We start from the raw sequence: 23378 nt of genomic DNA, 5'->3' as shown, positions 1-23378 counted from the left end.
AGAGAGAAAGGACCAGGCTGCAGGCTCACAGACCCCAGGCCCCAGCCTTGCACGACGTCCCCAGGTCAGGCCTGGTCACACCCCTGGGCAGAGGTCAGCGCCTCCCCGTCAGGGCATCCAGGGAGGGGGTTCGTTTATTTTCAAATGCTTCACTGCAACAGCCCTCAGCTTGGGAAGAGGCTCCGAAGAACCAGCTGTTCCACAAAGCCTTTAAAACAGAGGCGCCCCTGGGTCACCGCACGGCCTAGGTCAGGCTGTCCCGCTGAGGTCGGAGGGCAGAAGCGTGTGTGCCCGCTGGTCACTTCTCATTCCTGTCACTTTCTGTGGGAAGACGCTGGGTAGGAAAATACAGAATAATTCAGGGTTTTCTTTTTTTCCTATTCCAAAATATTTTAAAAACACAGTCTATTCCGTAGGATTTGAGTCTTCTATAATTTATAAATGTGGGATTTCAGTCCAGGAAAATTGAATTTTTAAAAATTGAGCAATAATGAGCATATTTCTGTGTCTCCATCCTTGGCCCCAGGGGCCGAGAGCTGTCCTAGACAAGGGCGTGACCCAGAACTATCTCATGGAAGCCAAGGCTGAGAAGGGCTCCCTCCCGGCATCGGTCCCCCAGAACCCACCCTTCCCAGACTGGACTGCTCAGCCCCGCAGTGACAGTCAGCAGCGGGCAGTTACCAGTGGCCTGGTAAGAGTCTCACACTCAGGGAAGTAATTCAGACAAAGACTAGTACCTCATGATGACACTTACTGTGGAATCTGAAAAAGTGATACAAATGAACTTATTTCCAAAAGAGAAGCAGACTCTTAGACCGGGAAAGCCACCTTATGGTTACCAAAGGGGAAAGTAGGGCAGGGTAAGTTAGGCGTTTGGGATTAACAGACACACACAGACATATATTAACATGTGTGCGTGAAACCCACAGCCCACAAGGACCCACTGTATAGCACAGGGAATTTACTCAATGTCTTGTGAGAACCTGTAATGGAAAAGAATCTGAGAAAGACTGAATATATCTGTGTATCACCGAATCACTTTGCTGGCCAACTGAAGTTGCCACAGCATGGTGTATCAGCAGCCACTCAGTGTAAAGAGTCCGTCGCCCACACGCACAAGCCCTTCTAGGTTGGGTGGACCTTTGTCTGTTCAGCAGACGGAAGAGCCCTTAAATTTGTGTGTTGTGAAATTAGAAGTTTGAATCTCCAAATCTAATCGTTGGGAATTGGGCTCTTTGTTGGAAGGAGAGTGATGGATGACTTTGTTTTGGAGAAATTATCTAACACATTTCCCAGAGGCAGCAGCAGCTCCAGGTTCTTTGAAGATCAGCAGAGTGACCATGACTGATAGCTCAGCTGGTGAAGAATCCTCCTGCAAGGCGGGAGACCTGGGTTCAATCCCTCGGTTGGGAAGATCCCCTGGAGAAGGGATAGGCTACCCACTCCAGTATTCTTGGGCTTCACTTGTGGCTCAGCTGGTGAAGAATCCTCCTGCAATGCGGGAGACCTGGGTTCAATCCCTCGGTTGGGAAGATCCCCTGGAGAAGGGATAGGCTACCCACTCCAGTATTCTGGCCTGGAGAATTCCATGGACGCTCAGAGTTGGACAGGATTGAGCGACTTTCACAATCTCACACACACACACACACACACGTTTCTGGAGGGCTGGGACCCCCGGCTGGTCCTCCTCAGCTGACAACAGAGCCCCCTGTTAACGCCCCGAGGACCCCACTTCCTTGCTGCCAGGAACTCGAGTGTCTGTACAAGCCAGGGTGTTGGCTTTCCCACCAGCAGGAGGCCACGGTCATGAGCAGCATGTGGAAGTCAAGGGATAAGACAGGGTGGGAGCCATGGGCCTGGGGTCACCCTCTCGCTGCGGGGCTGGCGGGCTGCCAGGGAAGAGTGGCCAGTCCAGAACCCCCAGTTCTCAGTGTCTGCACTGCTCTGGCTCTCTGCATTTGCCCTGAGACACATGAACACCTGTCCTGCAGGCCCATCAGGTAGGTGTCTTTCGGTCAGAGTTAGTGACCAACGGGGGCAGGGGACCGGGCTCTGCAGGGGCGGCTGTCACCATGCACAGCTTTCCTCTGGACCCCAGGCCTGGCCTCCACCTGGAGGGGCAGTGCTGGCTGCTCACAGCTGCCTGGCCGGTCCGGCCTGGGGTCACTCACTCACCCTGCCCTGCTTCTCTGAGCTCATCTTACCCAAACGCCTGAGGGCCTTTCACGCTTAAGTGAGGACCCGTTCATTTCTGTCCTGTCTCTCTCTCTCTCTTTTATGGCCATGTCCAGAGGCATGCAGGATCTTAGTTCCTCAACCAGGAACTGAACCTGTGCCCCCGGCCCCTGCTGTGGAAGCGAGGTGTCTTAACCGTAGGATTACCAGGAAAATCCCTGGTCCATTTCTAAGTATGATGTTTCCCAGCAGAGATCAGTTGTATTCAGGTGGTGCTGAAGCTTGAGAACAGGAAATGGGCTCAGAGCACCCGAGTCTGGAGCTTGGGAAGCAGAAGGGGTGGGTTGGCCAAGCCCCCGGCTTCTCCCCAGCACCTGGGGTATCCCCATGCCCAGAAGGACACCCTCCTGCCAGGAGCCCCTGTGTGCTACTGGTTTGTCCACATCAATCGCCAGACTCAGGGCTCCCAGAGACGGGGCCGACTGGGGACCGGGTCACAGTAGGAGTCTTCCTGCCGCTTTCCTGGGTTTTGTTTTTTTCCTGGGTTTGCACACCTTTGCACATAATGTTTCAAACGTAGCAGGTTTTTTCTTGGTGGTTGGAAGAAAGAGTGTCCGGTAAAATACATCAAGGTGAAGCTATTTCTGTAAACCATTTTGCATTTTAAAAATTGCCTGCTCTTCTGAGATTCGTCTGGGAACTGAAGGCCTGCAGTAGTCAGGGAGAGGTCGTCATCACAGCCGACGTGTTCCTGGAAACAGTTTTCTGTCCCCCATTTTCATCATTCATGGGAAATGTTCTTTAGCGTTTTCCGGGCTGTGCTCCCCTGAAAGGGATGGGGCGGCGGCCTCTTCAAACAGCGGGGGTCTCGGTTTCCTTCCCAGCTCTGGCTCCTCTGCTCTGACCCCAGCGGTTCACACGGTGTGTTTACGTGGACGATGTGGGAACGAGAGCAGAATCGCCTGTGGAGAGCCAGGTCCTGGCACGCCCTGTTCCTTCCAACATGCAGAAGACCGCTCCCAGCCAGCCCCGCTCACCTGGGGACTCCGAGGGCCGGGTGAAAATCGTAGCTCTCTGCTGCGATGTGGTCCTCCCGCCAGGAGGGGGCACTGCTGGCCAGCTGCGCACACTTGTTCAGTCGCTCAGGCGAGTCCGACTCTTTACGACCCCATGAACTGCAGCACGCCAGGCCTCCCTGTCCATCACCAGCTCCCGGAGTCCACCCAAACTCATGTGCATTGAGTTGGTGATGCCATCCAACCATCTCATCTTCTGTTGTCCCCTTCTCTTCCCGCCTTCAGTCTTTCCCAGTATCAGGGTCTTTTCAAATGAGTAAGTTCTTCGCATCAGGTGGCCAAAGTATTGGAGCTTCAGCTTCAGCATCAGTCCTTCCAATGAATATTCAGGGATGATTTCCTTTAGGATGGACCGGTTGGATCTCTTTGCAGTCCAAGGGACTCGAAGACTCTTCTTGAGAAGACTTCTTACAGAAGATTCAAGCTCAGCCCCACGCGTTCCCTGAACATGTGACCTTAAAGGCCCGTGTCCCCTGGTTCTGTCCCCGACAGGATGCACAGGAATGGAGAAGGGCGCCTGGTTTGGGATCCAGAGGCCTGGTTCAAATCCTGGCAAAGCAAGGTGCCCTCATCACTTCCAAGGGGAGGGTCTTGCTCCCAAGTCTGAGGCCCCTAGCCCTCTCCTGGGGCCGGAGCCGCACATCCTGCTGGCTGAACTTGACCTTCAGGGAATCCTGAGACCACCCACTGCTCACAAGACTAGGAAACAGACCTAGTCTTGTTTCCCCACAAAGGCACCTTCTCCCCTGACCCCCATTTAGTTCCTGGGATCACGGCCCCTCTGTAGCCCCGGCCGCCTCACCTCTGGCCAACTCTCTGCAGCTGCTGGGGTCCTCGGCCCCTTCCTCCTGGAAGCGCAGCAGGGGCCCAGCCGGGCTCCTTCCCCACCAGGCCTCCTTGGGGTCTCCCCACCACAATCTCCAGAAAGCCCAACTCGTCTTGCAGGGCGCTCCTCCCTGTCCACTCCCTCCCCACTGCCCCGTGGGGTCCTGCCCACCTCTGACCCCCAGAGCTGCGTTTGCGTCATCCCCAGTCCTCCCCACCCTCCAGCCCACCTGTCCGTGCCTGTGTGCCCTCGCCTCCGCCCACAAGACCCTCCCCCTTCCTGCCCAAGACCAGGCTTCCTGAAGACCCAGTGCCAGCCCCTGACTCTCTGAAGAGCTCCCAAAGCCTGGAAACTTGCGCTTTGCTTCCTCTCTGCTTTCACTCAGTGCTGTTATAGGTTTACTTCTGTTATAACATTTCCCATGTGCATATGTGTTCAGTGACCTCAGTCGTGTCCAACTCTTTGCGCCCCTGTGGACTGCAGCCCGCCAGGCTCCTCTGTCCATGGGATTCCCCAGGCAAGAACACTGGAGTGGTTGCCACACCCTCCTCCACGGGATCTTCCCTTCCAGGGATCGAACCCAGGTCTCTTATGTCTCCTGCACTGGTAGGTGAGTTCTTTACCACGAGCGCCACCTGGGAAACCCCAACATTTCATATATTTTTGTATAATCATTGATATTTATATGTTTGTATTTTTAAAGTGAGGGCTTCATGGGTAGCTCAAACAGTAAAGAATCTGCCTGCGAGGCAGGAGACCTGGGTTTGATCCCCCGGTCAGGAAGATCCCCTGGAGGAGGGCATGGCAACCCACTCCAGTGTTCTTGCTGGGAGAATCCCATGGACAGAGGAGCCTGGCGGGCTACAGTCCATGGAGTCACAAAGAGTCGGACACGACTGAGCGACTTTGACTGAAATAATCGAAGACCTTTTTGTACCTTTATTATACCTTCATTAGAACACACTGCAGTTTGTGATGATGTCGGTCTGTCCCCAAGCGAACTGTGAGCTGGCTGGAAGCAGGGACCAGGTGCCGCTGGCCGTCACACAGCAGTGTCCACAGAACACGTAGCGTGGAACCTCAGTTAATGTTCTCTCGAGCTGGTGCCACTGTCACGAGGACACCTGTGCTTCCACACCCTCACTTGTCAAACACGGAAAGACATTTATTAAGTCGGTACCCCCAGGTTTGGACCCGAGTGAAGGGTGTCATGGGAATGAAGTTGGCAGTGGGTGGGGGAGGGTTTCTGACCCAGGGCTTAGCTGACCCGAGTTCTGCGGGTCATTCCACACCCGCCCCGCCCGGTGACCTGGGGTAAGTCACCCCCAGGATCCTTCTGGTCACCTCTGAAATGATGCCCCTGGATGACCGCCTCTAAAGGCACTTGCTGCACCTCCAGGCTGAAAGGGGGCACCTGCAGGGTGGGTGTCTGTTCCCCTCTCTTCCATTCGGGAGTTTTATGCGGAAGCTGGATGCAGTGGCATCTGAAGAAATGCTGGTTTACTGGTTAAAGTAGTTCCAGGGCGGAAGGCCGTGTACCAGGAAGAGACTGCGCCCTCCTTGTCTGCTGACTTACTCCCTCTCTGTCTCTGAAATGTGGGAGGACCCTTGGCAGTGTCTCGTGACTCATGGAGAAGAAATGGGACGGCCTCCCTCGGAGGCAGGCTGCACGGGGTAGTGCTGAGGGTGGGTCGGCGGGGACCCAGGGCCTTCCTGCTGCAGCTCCCGGGGGAGCTGGGCTGGCCCTGCGGAGGCACAGGCTGCCGGGGTGGGCTCCACAGGGTGGGCCTCTCCAGGCCTGGATGCTGGGAAGCAGCCAGCGGGAGGGAGCTGCCGGGGCACCCAGAGGCAAGCTCTCCCCCTCCCCAGCCTGTTCTCAGGGCGATCTCCCCTTGGCAGACAGGCCACTCCAGACGCAGTCAGCCTGAGTCACTGAGGCCAAGTCCAGGGAGAGGATGAGGGGGAGAGACAGAGAGAGAGAGCATACGCAGCTCCGGTTCTAAGTGGATGTGAAGTTCTCTCTGCCTGCAGGAGCAAGGCCAACAGCTCGCCTGCAGGCACCAGAGAGCCGTAGAAGTGCCCTGGCCTCATAAATACGGCCATTCCAGAGGGGAATCCTCTTTCTCATGGGTGGTGGATGGGCTGGGCTCAGTCGTCTGAGTCCCAGAGTTTGGAGAGAGGGATCCTCACACCCCTTCACTCTCCCACTGACCCCAGACCCTGAGCAGGGCAGGGGCCCCAGGCAAATAGGGCCTGCAAGCTGGGGGCTTGTCTGGGAGGCTGAGAGGGGACAGAGAGCCCCTGGGGGGGCCAAGGTCACCAGCACAGACGGGCACGGTCCCTCTGGAGCCCACAGCCTGCGCTGGGGTCGGAGTGGTGGTCCTGAGTGTCACTCTGGAGCTGGACACACAGATCCTGGAATCTTTGTGGTCCCAGCAGAGCTGAGCAGAGTGGCCAGGGCCCGAGCTTATCTGCAGAGGAGCAGAAGCCCTTACTCCTGCCAGGAGTCCTAAGAGCTTCGAGGTGTGGTCAGGGGATCCCACCAACCCAGCCAATCCTGAGTGAGCAGGCCTGTCCAGAGGGGATGGGCCAGCCCCCGGCTCAGAAACTTGGGGTCTTAGCTCTGGCCCCGTATGCTGCCAACTGGCTGATGGCTGGGCTAAGGAGACTCACGTGGCCACGGCCTCGTCCCCCCCTCTGACAGGGGCCTGCAGAGAGAGACCGGGGTGTCCTGCCTCTTAAAGCCACTGCCTGGTTCAGGGGCCACTTGCAGTCCCTTCAAAGGTAGGGAGGACAGGGAGAGGGAGTGAGGTGCGTTCAGGGGAAGCTGCTAACAGTGCAGTGTCCTCACAGGCCAGGTGCTTTTTGATTTCCATTTGCTGGAAGAGGAAGCAGGCTTTGCTTTTGTCCCTCCTTGGCCCACCATCATCGCACAGGAATGTGTCCTTAAACATCTCTGAGAACCAAGTCGCAGTTAATAGGGTCGGACCTGCAGAGAGTGGCTTCCGGGCCGCTCCTGCCCTACTAGGTGTAGGTTCTCAAGCAGTCGTGGGATTAGATCCGTTTTGTCATTTGGCATGGCCGTTTCTCTATGCTTCCGCCCCTCTGGCCTTCCAGCCAGGAGAGGTGCCCAGAGGTCGCAGGGAGGAGGGGGCCCGAAAGGCAGGACGCCCCACCTCTGAGCCACCCTCGCCTGCCCAGCACCCAACAAGGACAGCTGGACCCCCGGCCTCTCCGATGGCCCAGGGGAGCCCACCCCGGTCCCGGTGGGCCTCGGCCCTGCCCCCAAAAGGGCAGTGCTGTTTACCGCCTGCCCGCTTTCCTGTTAGGGAGGCCAGATCGGAGCTTGATGCCAGGAGCCCAGGCTTCCCATTCTCTCCCGTGGAAGCAGAGCCCCTATCTCCTCTCATCCCTGGACAAACATGTCACAGAGACGACCTTGGGGCAGGCACGCGGCCCTGGGGCTGAGCTTTGCTCTGGCCGCCCACTGACCCTGCCCATCCCAGTCTGGCCAGGAGCAGGCAAGGAGGCGTGCAGAGCCTGCTGCACCCGGGTCCCTGTGGTCTCTTAGAGGCCTTACCCAGCGGGAAGAACAGAACCCGGCCAGATCAGTGGGTGACCCTCAGACTCCCCCGGGGGCCCGTCACTGGCACCCTGCTGCCTGCCTGTTCAGGTGGGTGATCATCTAAGTACAGTCACAGCTGGACATGGGTTGGCTGCATGGCTGTGTCCACTGGGTGTCGCGGGTGGGCCCCAGGGGTCTCTGGGTCTGGAACTCTCAGGCAGGATTTCAGCGGTGGGCACAACCTCGAGGCCTGGCTGCCCACGGTGGGCCCCGCCCCCAACAGGGAGCATCACGATACCCCAGTTCTTGCTCTCCACTCAGCCACGTGCCCCTGGCACGCCTCTGCCCATCCCAACTGCGGTCTAATCTCTGAACAGGGATACAGGTGATACAGGCTGGGCACCCCCACCCAGTTCTCCCTGCTCGAGGAGCTCTCCAAAGAGCAGCGATTTTGCCTGAGTGCAGGTGCTGAGTCCTCGGTTCAGGGCAAGGCCTGCCCTCTGCACTTCTCACAGGCTTCCGTGTGCTGGTGCCACCACGGCTGGTCTTGAGGAGAGATGCTTAGGATGCTCGGGAGTCCGAGTGCTTTATGTCAGGAGGGCACTGCAGGGAGCACGGAATGTCACACCCGGCTGGCCGACACACCTGGGCTTTCAAACCATGGCGCCGGGGAAGACTCTTGAGAGTCTCTTGGACAGGAAGGAGATCAAACCAGTCAATCTGAAAGGAAATCAGTCCTGAATATTCATTGGAAGGACTGATGCTGAAGCAGAAACTCCAATACTTTGGCCACCTGATGCGAAGAACCAACTCATTGGAAAAGACCCTGATGCTGGGAAAGATTGAAGGTGGAAAGAGAAGGGGACGATACAGGATGAGATGGTTGGATGGGATCACCGACTCAATGGACATGAGGTTGGGTAAGCTCTGGGAGTTGGTGATGGACAGGGAGGCCTGGCATGCTGCAGTCCATGGGGTTGCAAAGAGTTGGACACGACTGAGCGACTCAACGGCACCACACCTGGCTGACTGTCTCCTCTGCTGTCAGTCTGATTTCTTCACTGGAGTCCCTTTTTCAGCAGGTATTTATTGAGCACCTACTGTATGCCAGGTGCCACACTAGACCCTAGGGACCTGGCTGGGGAAAAGATGGTGCCCAGCCCCCTCAGGATTATAAGAGCGTTGAGCACAGTGTCTTGTCTGCTTGTCTGGTTTGCAGCAGGGAGACTGTTAGGTCAGTCGTCACCGTGCCTGCGGAGACAGAGCCCAGACTGCTTTTCATCCAGATGGGAGACGTTTCCTAGCAGTGTTTCCCAGAAGTGGCATTGGAGAGGGGCACTTTCTGAGGACTTGAGTGCCCCATGTTTCTTCTCCTTCCTGGGGGTCTGCAGATTCTCGGGGAGCAGCGCTCCAGGGACACCACCCTTCTCCGTCGAACCTTTGGGGGGCCTGGGATGGTCAGTTAGCAAGTGGTGTGAGCACGGGGCCCATCACCCCAGTCCGGCCGGGTCTTCTTATGTCTGGAGGCCTGTGGGAATTTCTCTCCAGTCTTAGGATCCAGAACTTTCTGTGTGCTGTGGCTTGGTTGCCTGTCTCGTTGGGTGTCCTTTCCAGAGCTGGGTGTTCCTTCTAACCTGAAGCCCCTGGTCTTTCCTGAGCCCGGGACCCTCCCCTCTGGATCTCGTGTGTGATAGCATCCGCTCCCTCCTTTGCATGTGCCTTGTCTTTTGGCTGAGATGCTGGGAGACTCCAGGGGTCAGTCTCCAATTTAGGAATGGTTTTTCGTCAGTGTCTGTCTTGCTATTTTGCTTCTATTCTTTCCGTGATTTCCTGGAGCTCTTCCCTTGTCTCCTGTTGCTCCTTCTCTTTCAAAGCAGAGTATCCCTGTTTCATCTTCACACGCTCCCCTGGCTTCTCCCGAGATGATAATTTCCGCTTGTTTGAGGGTTTGGTCCCTGCTCATGGGGCCGTGTGTGTGCGTGCGTGCGTGCGTGAGTGTGTGCGCGTGCGTGCGTGTGTGCACGTGCGTGTGTGCATGTGTGTGCGCGTGCGCGCATGTGTGTGCCTGTGGGTGTGTGTGTGTGCGTGTGTGTGTGTGTGTGTGTTACTGAGCAAGGCCGTTTCTGATCTACGGCCCTCAGTCCCCTGTTGTGAATCGTTATTTGTTTTCCACCCGTATTGATGGCACATTTTGTTGGTTCTCTCCTTCCAAACCGCTCTTGGGAGTTGTGTTCAGATGGTCAGGAGGCTGGGTCCAGGCTCGGCGAGGGGCCAGAGGGCCCCAGCTGAAGGACAGTGCCAGACAGAGCCCCAGAGGCAGGAGGACCGACCTGCGCAGACTGGGTGAGGCCCGCCGGGGTGGGGGTCGGGGAGGACCGACCTGTGCAGACTGGGTGAGACCCGCCGGGGTGGGGGGCAGCTGTCAGCTCCTCCACCACTGCGCCTATTCCTGCCTGTCTCCCGTGGCACCTCCCACCCCACCCCAGTGTCCATGGGAGCCCAGGAGTTGAGGGTCTTTGTTTTAGGTGCAGTGAGTGGGAGGAGGGAAGAGTTGTGGCAGCAGGAGCAGCCTGGCCCCTTCCATGGGTACCGGGGTCCATGGAGGTGAAGGGGCCTCTACTTTTTACTCGGAAGGGGCAGTGAGAGCTGGGGCAGTGCCCTGGAGGTCTGCTCTGTGACGCGGTCCACAGCCACAGCCCTGGACTTTGGAGAGCAGCTCCTGGCCTCCTGACCCCCCTTCTAGCCTTCAGTGTCCCGCTGGCAGCCTTTTTTGGCAGCTCTGACAGAAGTCAGGGTATTTTGTCCTTTTCCTTCTGGTTGCAGAGTTTTAGCTACACTTCCTGTAAAAAAGTTGCCATTGTCTAGGTTGAGCTCTAGTTGTTTATCAGCACGTTTATCCTCCCTTGATGGACTTCTCGGATCCATGCCTGGGCTTTTTAAACAACTAGCAGCATTCTTGGCACGTGAAAGGTGCTCAGTGCCTGTTGGAAAGAGGGCTGGATAGATGGATGGGTGGATGGATGGATGGGAGGAAGGGTGGATGATGGATGGTGGGTGGATGGGGGGATAGATGGAACAGAGAGTGGATGGAAGGGAGGAGAGAAGGATGATGGATGGATGGATGGTGGGTGGATGGATGGTGGATGGATGGGTGGATGGATGGTGGATGGATGGATGGTGGATGGATGGTAGGTGGATGGATGGTGGATGGATGGATGGATGGTGGGTGGATGGATGGATGGTGGGTGGATGGTGGGTGGGTGGATGGATGGTGGATGGATGGTGGGTGAGTGGATGAATGGATGGATGGTGGGTGGATGGTGGGTGGATGGATGGTGGATGGTTGGATGAGTGGATGGATGGTGTGTGGATGGATGGATGGTGGATGGATGGTAGGTGGATGGATGGTGGATGGATGGATGGATGGTGGATGGATGGTGGATGGATGGGTGGATGGATGGTGGATGGATGGATGGTGGATGGATGGGGGGATAGATGGAACAGAGAGTGGATGGAAGGGAGGAGAGAAGGATGATGGATGGATGGATGGTGGGTGGATGGATGGTGGATGGATGGATGGATGGTGGGTGGATGGATGGATGGTGGATGGATGGTGGGTGAGTGGATGAATGGATGGATGGTGGATGGATGGTAGGTGGATGGATGGATGGTGGGTGGATGGATGGATGGTGGATGGATGGTGGATGGATGGATGGATGGTAGGTGGATGGATGGTGGATGGATGGATGGATGGTGGGTGGATGGATGGATGGTGGATGGATGGTGGATGGATGGTGGGTGAGTGGATGAATGGATGGATGGTGGATGGATGGTAGGTGGATGGATGGTGGGTGGGTGGATGGTGGGTGGATGGATGGTGGGTGGATGGATGGTGGATGGGTGGTGTGTGGATGGTGGGTGGATGGATGGGTGGATAGAAAGAAGGAAGAAAGGAAGGGAGGGAGAGAGGGGGGAAGGAAGGGAAGAACTTGGGTGGAGGGATGGGGGGGTGGGGCTCAGTGAATGAACGGAAGACCCTAGAATGAGCGCTTCCCCCTTAAGCCCACCTGTGTCTCTTTCTGGAGAACTTTCGGCGCGCCCCTCCCCGTGTCAGGCCCTCGGGACACAGATTGGAGTAAGACGCTCCGCTGCTTCTCAGTGCCCTGTGGTCTGGCCTGGGTGAGAGAGGAGGGCGCCCACCCTCTCAGTCCAGCCGCCGCCTGGCCTCTCCGCCTGCCCCGCTTCTGGACCGGGCAGACTGAGCCCGGCTGAGCTGTGCACAGGACGCACGCACAATTTCAGGTGGCTGTCCCACGCAGGAGGCAGTCGGGGCCCCAGCTGCCTCACATTTGTGGCTGAGAGTGCCGCCCACATCAGCAGACCCGGCCAGGGTCAGGGTGACATCAAGGGGGCGGGCCCGGGGGCCCTCAGCCAGGAAAACTAATGAACCTGCCGCTTGCTCCCGCCTGAGCCCTGGGCCCCACGGGCGTGCGGCACGAACCCCAAAACCCACACTGCTCGGGGCGGCCCTGCCGTCCTGGCTTCCACGGATGATGCCGTTCCCCTTGGAGGGCTGGCGAGGCTCATATATCAAAACCTGTTGTAATGACTTCCTCCCGCGGAGGAAGGCTTCCATTTAGCTTTCTCTAGCTGCCCCCCTTATTAATTATCTAATTACAACCACATTCTCCGAGAGAACAGCCTTTGACTTTCTGCCCAGGACCACTTTAAACGGCTGACATATTTGGAGTGCTCAGAACTTGGAAAAAAGGAGTGCGTGTGTGTCTCCAGGCGCTGGGGTTCAGGGAGGCAGGGTCTTCATGCTTGCAGGGGTTTGTCCAGATACAGTCAAGGGTCCCAGAGCCCCCTGAGCTACAGGGCCTCGGTGTGGAGCCCAGGCTCCAGCGGAGGGCGGGGCACGTCCCTGCTGCTGCCTCCTACTGCCCAGCGGGGTCAGACCACACACACACACACACACACACACACACACGCACGAGTGAAGTGTGAGTCAGCCCGCCAGCCACGCCCAGGCCCCTCTTCTGGTTGAGACGCCTCACTTGACTAGTGCAAGGTGATAAGAGTGTGGGAACCCAGTGAGATACATGTGGGACCTCCCTATACATTCTTTTTGCAGCTGTCTGTGAATATATGGTTATTTCAAAAGCACAGGTTTAAGGACTGACTGGTGGTCCACTGGTTTAGAATCCGCCTTGCAATGCAGGGGACTCAGGTTCGGTCCCTGGTCGGGCAACTAAGCCCACCCACCACCACTGCTGAGCCCGTGCACTGCAGCTAAGACCCAAGCAGAGTAAGTAAGTAAGTGCATTTTTTTAAAAGCTCAGGTTTAAACAGTCATCTCCCTCTGCCAGCCCCGACTCCACGGCTGCCCCATTGCTCTGCATCCTCACTCCCCACCCCCACCACGGCTGGCTTTGCTCTCACCGTGACCTCGCAGCCCCAACAGTCACCTCACCCTCACCTCCTTCCCTTTCCAGGGGGGGGCACTGTTTCTGTCCACGGGAGCCCGCCTGGGGCTCCTCCATGGGGCGGCAGCAGCCTGCGGGGCACCGTGTGGGACGAGGCTCTGGTGGGCGCGGGAGACAGGGCATCCGGCCCTCGGGGTCTGGGAGTGGCAGCAGAGGGTGGAGGTGGGGAGAGAGGGAGCCCTCTGGGCCGGGCCTGGGTCCCTGGGGGCAGCGGCCTGCAGGCGCCTGGTGGCCCTGACCATGGCCGCCTGTCCAGCTTCTGCCGGGAGGATGGGGCAGGCAGGTATCAGAGCAGCTCACAGCTGTCACGTCCTGTCATGGGAAGGCCACGGGGTGAAACAGCCACGCGGTCCCAGGACACAAGGGCTGCGGCGGCTTCTCAACCTCCCTGTACCTTGTCTTCCAGACTGTCTTGCGGGGCTGAGTGCAACTGGCATCGGGGAACGTCCGAGTCTGCAACTTCTGAAACCCGAACGACCTCCAGAAAGCCCCCCGCCCCATCATCTCGGCGCTCCCGCACGGCGTCCAGACAAGGGCCCAGCGGCAGCCCCCCAGACCACGCGGCCTCCGCCCCCGAGACGCCCCTGCCCAGGAAGTGGCGCTCACGGTCCGTCTAGCCGGTCCATCTCTCATGGTGCCATCCTTGCCGCTGTTTGAGAGTGTTCATAGACCCAACCTTGGGTTCTGTTTTTTTATTTTTTTTTATTTTTTAAGGGGGCGGGGATTGATTCTGAAGATCGCTGAATTCAGGAACACATTTACAAGGATTTTGATTTTGTATTTCCCTCTAAGTGCCTTTTTTTTTTTTAGTGTATATTTTTACAAAAATAAACCAGAAATGCCTTCCTGTACATTCTGTTTCAACTGGACCAAGGCTCTTAACAAAGGAACCTCGAGCTACACTCCCCACCCCAGACCCCAGCCTCTGCATGACTGTCTCAAGTTAGCCTGGAATTCTCACCTCTCCCCTTTCTCTTCCTCCATGATTCGCTCAGCTAACCATTTTTTTTTTAATATTTTCTGTTTCAGTGTATATGTTGCTTATTTGTTTTATTTATTGAGATGTCTTTAACGAGCTCAGTGACTGCAGCGTGGCTGTGTATACTGCTCCCCTCCCAGGAACAATAAAGACGTCCCTGCAGCCCCCGTCTTCCGTCTCTTCTCTACACTGCAGCCTGAGCACGGCCTGAGAACCTTGGAACCGGTTGCAAAAATAACAATCGCGTCACTTTAAAGGGGACCAGCAGGGATGTGAGACGTGTTAGGCTGTGCATGACTGTAGAACTTTCTAGAACCACCAGTGCTGATGTGGTTGAGCGTGTTCAGCAGGCCCAGGTCTGGGAAAGCTGGCCTCAGCCCCTCCATGTGCCCGTCTGCTACCCCCGACCCCCATCAGCCACCCATCCTATGTCCTACCCCCGCGATCTGAGGTCATTGCCAGCCAGGGCCAGCCCTGCAGAGCCTCCCCGGGTGGAATTCCTTGCCTGCCCCAGACACGACCTCCGTGCCCACTTACGTTTACCTCCTGGTGGGTCACTGTCTGCTCTGTGTGCCTTTGGTTTCCCTGATGACGAATTCCACGGCAGCTGTCCCGCCCCCTGCAGCCCAGTCCGTGCGGCTGGGCAAAGGTGAGGGTACTATGCCTGTGAGTGCAGGTAAGGAGGGAGCCTTGGGGCAGAGGCCCCATGGAGGCCATGGTCTGCAGCCAAGAAGGAGACTGTGGCCCTGGCGGGCAGGGGGATGGTGCAGACACGCTCCACGTTGGGCAGGAAGTCCCACTCCCCACCTGCTGGCCTCCTTACTATGTCTGTGGGCATCAGTAGGAGCTGGGGTGATGCCCAGGTAAAGGGTTTCTGGCCAGGGAGCTGCAAGTCCCCTGCTCACCACCCTGAGGCTCCAGAAGCATGGCTCATGGGGGACAGCTGGTACCTGGGTCAGCTGGATGGAGCTGTCCATGGGTGAGAGGCCATGCAGACCCCGTGCCGCCTCCAGACAAGGTTCTGGAGACTGGGGTCTGGGCCAGAACGTGCTGGACCCTGAACCTTCTCACCCCAGTCTTTACTCCTGTTCCCACAAGAAAGGCAGACGCTCCAGAGATGCCAGCCTGTCCTCAACTTCCATCACTTTGCTGGCTCCTAGAAGTGACCTTGGTGCGGCGCCCTGCAGCCCGAGCCCCAGGGGCCTCTGCATCCAGCAAACACAGACAGACAGCTGCACGCACGCGCATGCCGCACACACACGCATGCTGCACACACACGCATGCTGCACACACACGCATGCTGCACACGCATGCTGCACACACACGCATGCCGCACGCACACGCATGCCGCACGCACACGCATGCTGCACACACACGCATGCTGCACACACACGCATGCACTTGGACTCCTTGCCAAGGCCTTGGAAGGCAGAGCTGCTGTCTTGGCAATGAAGTCCCGCCCTGTCCTGTGCTGTCCCGCAGGGTCCTTGAGGCCTTTGGAGGTCATGAAGACTGCGAAGGTCACGGTCGTTCCCCGGGGGCTGATTAGAGGCATGCCAGATCAAATCATCGGAAACTTACGGGTGGGGTGGCCACAGAGAACGTTCTTGATTTCCGAATTGCAAAGTCCACGCCCCCTCCTCCTAGAGCTGGAGGGGTATCTTTCGTCCCTGCAGACTGACCAGCCCCTCGGTCTCTACTTCCGGTGACCAGGCCCTGTGAGCCTCCCACGCCCAAGCCCAAGGCAGAGGGCCTGGCCAGGGGTGACCACAGAGGGGGCAAGGAACAAGGAGTGCCCATGCAGGTGGGCACACAGGTATCCACACCGGAGAGTCAGGAGACCCCGAGGCCAAAGTTCAAGGAAAGAACCCAGTCATATCTGGGGACCCACGAAACCCACTCTTTGCCTCTGGATCCCTCCCCTGTGTGGACACATGCTCAGAGGAAGCCCACTTCTCCAGGTCCAGGCCTCCAGGTCCTGTGATGAGAATAGTGATCTCCAGTTAGCGGTTTGATGGCCACTGTCTACCTACTGTGTTGTCTGAGGGCTCACCTATCTATGTCTCCCTCCCTGTACCTAATCAGGTAGAGTTTCTTAAATTAACATTGCCATCCACAAGTTTTCCATGGAAATGTGGAAAGAGGTAGTAATACCTAGGCCATGAGAGGCATCTTTCAATAGCACAAGTGGTGTCCATCTGGGTCTCTGGAACTGACAAAGCCAAGGGGACCATTCCAGGGGGCCCTGAACACACATCACAGAAAAGGCTCTGGATAAAACTGCTACACTTCCGGGTTCCACTTAGTAACAGCTGGAGGAGGCCGTCCGTCTAGGCAGCTCGTTCTCCCGGCACCGCTTCAGGTCTCGTGCAAGGAGAACCCGCTGGACTGAACCCTCCCAACGGAAAGTAAACGTCACCATTAGCAGTTGAGCCAGGCCGCCTGGCCAACAGCAGGATCATTGACCAAAAGAGAGGCCCTCTACCTCTTAGTGAGTGTCCACTCCACTGCAGGTAGGTGTCCAGCCTCTCTGGCCTCTAGTTCTGCGGTCACCTCTCCCTTCAAAGCAAAATGTCCTGCTTAGAGTGAAAAAAAAAAAAAAAACCTGAATACAGGCACAAATCCTTCACAATCTGAGCCCCTACTTTACAATGCCCCCTTGGGCGGTGGGGAGGGGGCAGAAGCCGTGACCCCACTCCCAGCCCAGGCACACCCTATAGCCCTTCTGACCTCAGGAGTCTTTGCAAAGTTCGCCGCGGTGTGGGAGTCCCTTCCAAGGGGCAGCCAGAGGGGTGAGCAATCCGACCCTTCCCTGCTGTGTTCAGAGCTGCCGGGGAGACTCCCGGCCTCACTGAGTCCTTTCTTGGTCCCTTCAGGTCAGTTTAAATCTACAAAACTCAGGGCTTCAAAGATCAAGGTTTGATTCAAGGGAGGAAACTGCGGGATTGCAGGGGCCGTAGAAACTCAGTGTTCCCCAGAGCCCAGCACACCCAGGGAGCAGAAGGGAGGCGGCCCGCTGCAACTGCAGGTCCCTTACCACCAAACCTGAAGCCACCTTTGGGTGTTTCTACACAAGATGTTTCCAGCTGGGATGTGGCGGTTTGGGCATGTCTTCTCGGGCAACGATAAAACCCAAGGGCATTTGGAGATGAGCTTACCAGAATCCTGAGACACCATATCAGAGGGGCAAGGAGGAGATGGAAGCTTTGAAGTCCCGACATCCCTGCTGTTCTAGATTATGCTGTAAAACATGTCCCCTTCGGTGGACACTTTCGCTCTTGCATGTGCGTGAACAGAGCTGGCGGGTGATGAGTTTCTAGGGACTCTGACTCCTCGGTGTTGCTGGAAGAGCTGAGCTGCGACGCTCCCAGCCTTCTCTCTGGGCTGGATGTCGGATGTGTCTTGCTTCCCATGCCGTGGTCCAGCTCTGCTCACTGAGACGTTCCAGGCCGAGAGGTCTCCAGACATCATTCATGGGAAGAGAGGCTCAGAATTGGCGCCAGGTGGACTTGGGCTGGGGACTCCTCTGATAAGACTTCGGCTGCTGCATCCATGAATATGTAAAGAGAAAAGGTCAGCAGGTGTTCTGACCACGGGGGTGGCCGAGCACCCAGCCCCTCCCCGCTCCACACCTTCCAGACTCCCCCTGTCACACTCAAGGGGCAGGCTCCTCCCAGAGCACCCCTTGGTGTGGCCTGGGTGACAGTGTCCCCCCTTGAGTGGACAGGGACCAATCCTGGGTTCCTTAGTGGGCTTCCGGTGCCCAGCTGTGCTCAGCACTCACTTCTTGCCGTCTGGTGTCAGCATCAGTCTGCGTGCTTCACCCAGGTGTGTGAGTTTTTCCCGGCATCGCCACGCAACCCACATCACCTATCAGGAAGGCGGCAGATTGAGTAAGAGGCGACTGGAGCTCTGAGCGCCCAGCCCGGGGAGGTGGCTGCCGTCGGGTGGATGGACGTCCTGACCCAGGAAGTAGGGGGCTGTCTGTGCTCCCCGCAGGGTGCAGCCGGCCCAGGCCAGGGGCTGGCTGTCGGCCCTCATGCTCCAGGCTTGAGACGAGGACAGAGGAGGGCACAGAGGCCCCAACCCTCCCCCGCCTGAATAAGGTCCCCCGCCCCGAGCCCCGGAGGAGACAGCCTGCCCACCAAGCCGTGAACAGCTGGGGCCCCAGAGAGACGGGGTGGTTCTGGTTCCGTTTTCTCTGGTGCCTTCTCTCTCCTCTGGTTGGTCCACAGCTGTTGTTTGCAGCGTGTGTGATACCACGTCCCCAGAGCAAGCAGACACAGTCCCCGTCGGGAACTGGCTTTGAGGTCTCAGTCTCCCCAGCTGTGAAGTGGGGATAAAACCCCACTGCTGCCTTTCTCGTGGGGCTTTGTGACAACCGGCAAGGCCGTCTGTGTAAAACCGTCTCTAGCCTCGGCTCACTGTCCGTAGGTTGCCCACAGGGTCCCGGAGTGAGCAGACATGGGACACCGCCACGCTCTGCTGACCCCACGGAGTGTTTGTGTGTCTCTCCGGTTTATCTTTTAACCAGCTGATTGGATTTGGGGCAGGGACCAAGCAGAAGGGAGGCTGGGTCTCCCTTCACACGTGCCTATTCCCACCCACTCCACGGAGAAAGTCAGGGAGAAGGTTTTCTCTGCACAACCCCAGCTCCCCACAGTTCTTTAGTTTCTGTGCGTGGTCAGAAGCTCAGCTGAGCCAGTGGGCTGGGTCCCCGGTTCTCAAACCAGCTGAGAGTGAAGTTTCAGCCGGGGAGGGGATGGGCCGGGAGAGACAGCCCGCCCCCCACATTCCCGCCCCTCCTCCACCCGCCTGGTCCCCTCAGGAGGTCATGCAGAGTGACTCGTGGGTGCTGGGGGCAGGCAGAGGCCGCGAGACCCTTGGCTTAGTCAGACATCTGAATGAGCTCAGAATAAGAGCCCTGGGAGAAGGCGCTTTGGAGGAGGGGTGCTTTCCTGGAGGAGCCCCGGCTAAGCTCAAGAAGGTCAAAGAAACCGTGGGAGAATGGCTCCAGGAACAGCGCTGTGCCCGGGAGGGCCAGGTCCTCAGGGCGGCCGGGACGGTGCCTGGCCTCAGGGCCCAGGAACGGACACGGGGGAGGTAGCCACGTGGCCGGCCGTCTTCCCCAGCTCTGAGCAGCAGGTGATTGGAGCAGGTGCTTGTGGCAGCTCCCAGAGAAGGTGCCGGCAGGGTAGGCCTCCTCTGAGCCGCCCTACCCCGTAGGGTTCCAAGCCTTGAGTTTCTAAGGGGAGCCCTTCAGCAAACGGCCCCCCTAGACGAGTGCCCCCAGTGCACGGTCCTGCAGGGCCCATCACCTGGGAACCTGGATGCTGCAGGAAAACACCCGTGGGTCCTGGAAGAGACAGGAAGGAGGCTCCGTGAAGCCTGAGACTCCTGCTGGGGACACCCTGCTGGGGACAGTCGCCCTTCAGGGCAGAGTGCGGGGTGCAGAGAGGGGACCCGAAGATCCACCAGCTATGACAGAGGAGCAGCGTGCCTGAACGCTGATCCAACCTCGCCACAACCCCGTCCTTCCCCCCGGGGTGAGACCAGGGCACGGGCTGTGTCGTTTCCCCCTTCACAATTGTCACGATTTCAGAATTTTACAAGGTGAAAAAAAGAAAAAAAGAACCTTTTGGACATACTGGCATCATTCATCATAACCCACTGCCAAGTAGTGACCTTCACAATGACCCCCGGGAAAGAGCGCCGCAGCCAGGGTGACGGGTGGGGATCCAGGGGAGCGCGAGGGGCACCCTCACGCCTGCCCACGCCGGGGGGGCCTGCGTGCATAGAAGCAGAAAGAACCAGGAGACCTGTCTCTGATTTGATGAAACATAACACAAAAAAACGACGACAGCAAATAGCCTGTTTTCCCCGTTTCCGCATCTGTGAGGCAGGGGTCCTGGAGACCAGCTGCAATCCGCAGACCTCTAGGGGACACAAATGTGGCAACACAGGAGCCTGTGTCCTGGGAAGGGCAGCCCAGACGTGTGCTCTCGCTGCGGGCTGTGGGGGGCCGTGTCGACACCCACCTTCTCAACACCCAGAGACCGGAAGAACCTCCAGGAGAGCGTCAGGAGCTGAGTCCAGCCTCCAGCATCCTGATCTCAGGACCAGGTCATGAACCCGGATCTGCGAATGGGAAGGCAGACGACTCACCTCCGCCTGACCTGCTAAAAATGCACATCCTCTCGGGGTCAAGGTATCCAAAACCTGTGCTTGATTGAGCTCTTCTCCATCTGTGGTGACATTCCGTCTGCTGCAGCCCTCAGGAGGGCGGGGACTGCATGGTACCAGGCAACGTGACCAATGAGTCATGCCAAGGCCTCAGGGAGGGGGAGGGGTGATCTGCTCATCCTGAGACTCGTCTTCTCATGTCCTGGTCAGATACTCCATCTCCCAACAGTGTGGGGGGCGGGGGGATAAATGTTTACTCGGCACACAGAGTGTTTTTTCTCACGGATTTTTTTTTAATCAGACCCTCCATAAAACAGGATGTTGCTTCTTCGTCTTGTTACTGCTTTATTTTAGTTCCGATTTCGAAAACATCATTTGGACGCCAAGATGAACAAAACCTGGCTCTTCATGATGTTGGGAATTGACCCAACAATTCACAGATTAAAAAAAAAAAAAAAAAAACGAATCACACTGGAAAGAGTTGCACATTCTGTTCATCAGAGGATCTGCTGACCCTGCAGACCCGGTTCCTCCCACTGTCCGCGTGGGGAGTTGTGAGAATTAATAAAAACCAAAATGAAAGCTCCCTGCCTGCGCCTTGGTGTCTTCTGTGTGGATAGCGCCTTCCTGCCCACAGCTCCTCTGGGCAAACGGCCATCCCTCTGTGCGGCCACCGTGGTCCCAACCCCCGTCCCCTGCCCAGGCCATCTGGAACAGGGTGCATGTTGGACCAAGTGCAGCCGGCTGCTCGGATGCCAAGGGCATGTGGCCTGGGTGGCCGTGGTCAAGAAGATGGGCCAAGCAGCATCCTCCTGGGAACTGGGATGCAGGCGGGTCTTGGTGGCAGTGGGAGCTGAGGCCATAAGCCTGCATCTCTAGAGTCACAGCTGGGATGAAGGTGCGGTGACTTCGGCCCCCAAAGAAGCCGGAGAGAGAAAGGGGCCGGACCTATGAGGGAGGAGAGAGAGCTGGCCGGCAGGGGAGCCCTGGAGAGAAGTGGGGATGACCGCCCCACCCCAGGAGCAAGTAGAGAGAGGGGCCATCTGATCCTCAATGTCCTCACCTTCCAGACCGTGTGCCCTGTGGTCCAGACGTCTCTCAGGGCCTTGCTCACTTCCTCCTGCATGCAGGATAAGTCACTTCTGTCGTGTCTGACTCTTGGCGATGCTTTGAGCCGCAGCCCGCCAGGCTCCTCCATCCATAGGAGTCTCCAGGCAAGAACCTTCCAGACCCAGGGATCAAACCTGCCTCTCTTATGTCTCCTGCATCGGCAGGGGAGAGTTCTTTACCACCTGGGAAGCCCGCATCCTCCTGACCCAGCTCTTCTACAGTCCTGTGGAGAAATGAGCTGTGTGGAACCCTGTCCTGACTGTGTGACCTCGGGGCTCAGAAATTCTCAGCCTCTGCCCCAGGGCTCCCAGCCACTTGTCCTGGACCCCTGGTCCCCTCTGGTTCGTGCTTTCAAATGCACGGGAGGGAGTTCACATTCCCTGGACAACACTCGACCCACAGGACGCGAGCTGGAGGAGAAACATTCCCCTTCTGTGGCTCGGGAGGACCGCTCTGCTCAGCAGGCCCTCGGCAGCATGGAGCCCCCGTCCACCACTCCCCCAGCACAGCCAGGCACCCTTGGCTCAGTTTCCCCTCCTCCCCGGCTTCCTTGTCCCAGGGCCCCCATCTCTCGTTCCCTGGAAACTTAATAGAATAGGCCACTTGGGCAAAAAATGTCGACTCAGACTCTGCTTTGCAGGGGACACCAAGCAAGGACAACCCTTCTCCAGAGGCGATGTAAGTGAACCTCTCTTCCTGGCTACACAAGCCACCATCCATAGGGTGCTTTACAAGGCAGTTTGACACTTCGACTTCCCAGAACGTGACGAACTTGGTGACTCAAACCAAATTCCTGCTGATAACCAGTGGGATGGGAAAAAAGTCTTTTAAAATCTTCTTAAAAGCAGGGAAGAGCAAACGAGATGCTGAGAAATTGAGAGCCTAAAATGGAGGCGGAAACGGGGCCCCAAGACACAGAGCGTGGCAGCGGCTTGCGGCCTGAGGGTATTTGGAGACTCAGGATGACGTGGGCTGCGTGGGTTTACGTGATGCAGAAACCTCTAAAAATGGGCAGTTGAATAAAAGAGCCTGTCTTCATGGATCTGAGACCCCCAGATGGACCCCTGCTTTCCCAGATCACACTGAGGGGCTTTAAGGTGACTTGGAGCTGAGTAGAGAGGGAGACACACCCGTGAGAAGCTGTAAACACGAGCCAACCCTGATGTGTGTGCACCTTAAATTTGTATTACTCTGTGGCCAGAACAAAATGAAAATGGAATTCTGAAAACATGTCCAAGTAACCCACAGGCAGCAGGAGAAAGATAACAGGGAAAGGAAGACCAGTGAGAACAAACAGCAGCTGCCCCCAAATGCAGATTTAAAGGCAAAGCAGTGTTGAGAGGAAAGTTTATAGCACTAAGGGCTTAGGCATGAAAAGAAGAAAAACCCCAAATCAGCATCTGAACTCCCACCTGAAAAACCCATAAAAACAACAAAAGAATTCAGAGCAAGCAGAAGTAAGAAATTAATAAAGATAGGATAAATCAGCATCATTCGAAACACAGCAGCAGAGAAACTCGTAAATAAAGGAGGGAAGGCGCTCTGAAATAATTGGTAAAATCGGCACTCCTCCAGAAGTACTAGCAAAGAAAAAAAAGACAAAAATTGCTAATAAGGAAACAAAGGATTTTATTCTAGAGACTTTAGACATTAAGAGGGTAGTAAGCAAATCCTGGGCTTCCCTGATAGCTCAGATGGTAAAGAATCCGCCTACACTGCAGGTGATCCAGGTTTGATCCCTGGATTGGGAAGATCCCCTGGAGAAGGGAATGGCAACCCACTCCAGTATTCTTGGTCACCGAGCAGCCTGTCAGGCAACAGTCCATGGGGTCACAAAGAGTCAGACACGACTGAGAAAATACTACAAACACCTCTATGTACATTTGCCAGCTTAGATGAAAAGGACAAATTCCTCAGACAAAAAATGTACTGCAATTCACCTAATAGGAAATAGAACTCTCTGGCCCAGGAGGCTTCA

General features: G+C 56.9%; 1 protein-coding gene and 1 long non-coding RNA gene across 4 annotated transcripts in view; one reads left to right on the top strand and one right to left on the bottom strand.

Moving 5' to 3' along the window:
- The window catches only part of TWIST2 (twist family bHLH transcription factor 2), a 52844-nt gene extending 38575 nt beyond the window's left edge, over positions 1-14269 (top strand). Inside the window, exon 2 of the mRNA XM_086394187.1 lies at positions 13535-14269. The gene's annotated coding sequence lies outside the window, so the exon portion shown is untranslated. The remainder of the gene's footprint in view (positions 1-13534) is intronic.
- A 1690-nt stretch (positions 14270-15959) lies between these two features.
- On the bottom strand, positions 15960-20752 carry LOC147374851 (uncharacterized). Of its 3 annotated transcripts, XR_015161472.1 has the most exons (6): positions 20273-20752; positions 17892-17977; positions 16838-17651; positions 16593-16683; positions 16262-16352; positions 15960-16085 (listed from the first exon to the last, which is right to left on the bottom strand). It is a non-coding gene; the product is annotated as an uncharacterized LOC147374851 (long non-coding RNA). The 3 variants fall into 3 exon arrangements; XR_015161473.1 differs by lacking the exons at positions 15960-16085; positions 16262-16352 and adding an exon at positions 16374-16502; XR_015161474.1 differs by lacking the exons at positions 15960-16085; positions 16262-16352 and having other exon boundaries at positions 16589-16686.
- Between the last annotated feature and the right edge of the window lie 2626 nt (positions 20753-23378).

Source organism: Bos grunniens, chromosome 3 (assembly GCF_055505025.1).
Source record: "Bos grunniens cultivar Pamir isolate PY7600 chromosome 3, Bosgru_T2T1.0, whole genome shotgun sequence".
Classification (NCBI taxonomy): Eukaryota; Metazoa; Chordata; class Mammalia; order Artiodactyla; family Bovidae; genus Bos; species Bos grunniens.
Note: the sequence above shows the minus strand (reverse complement) of the source record. Positions and strands in the feature narration are given on the sequence as shown.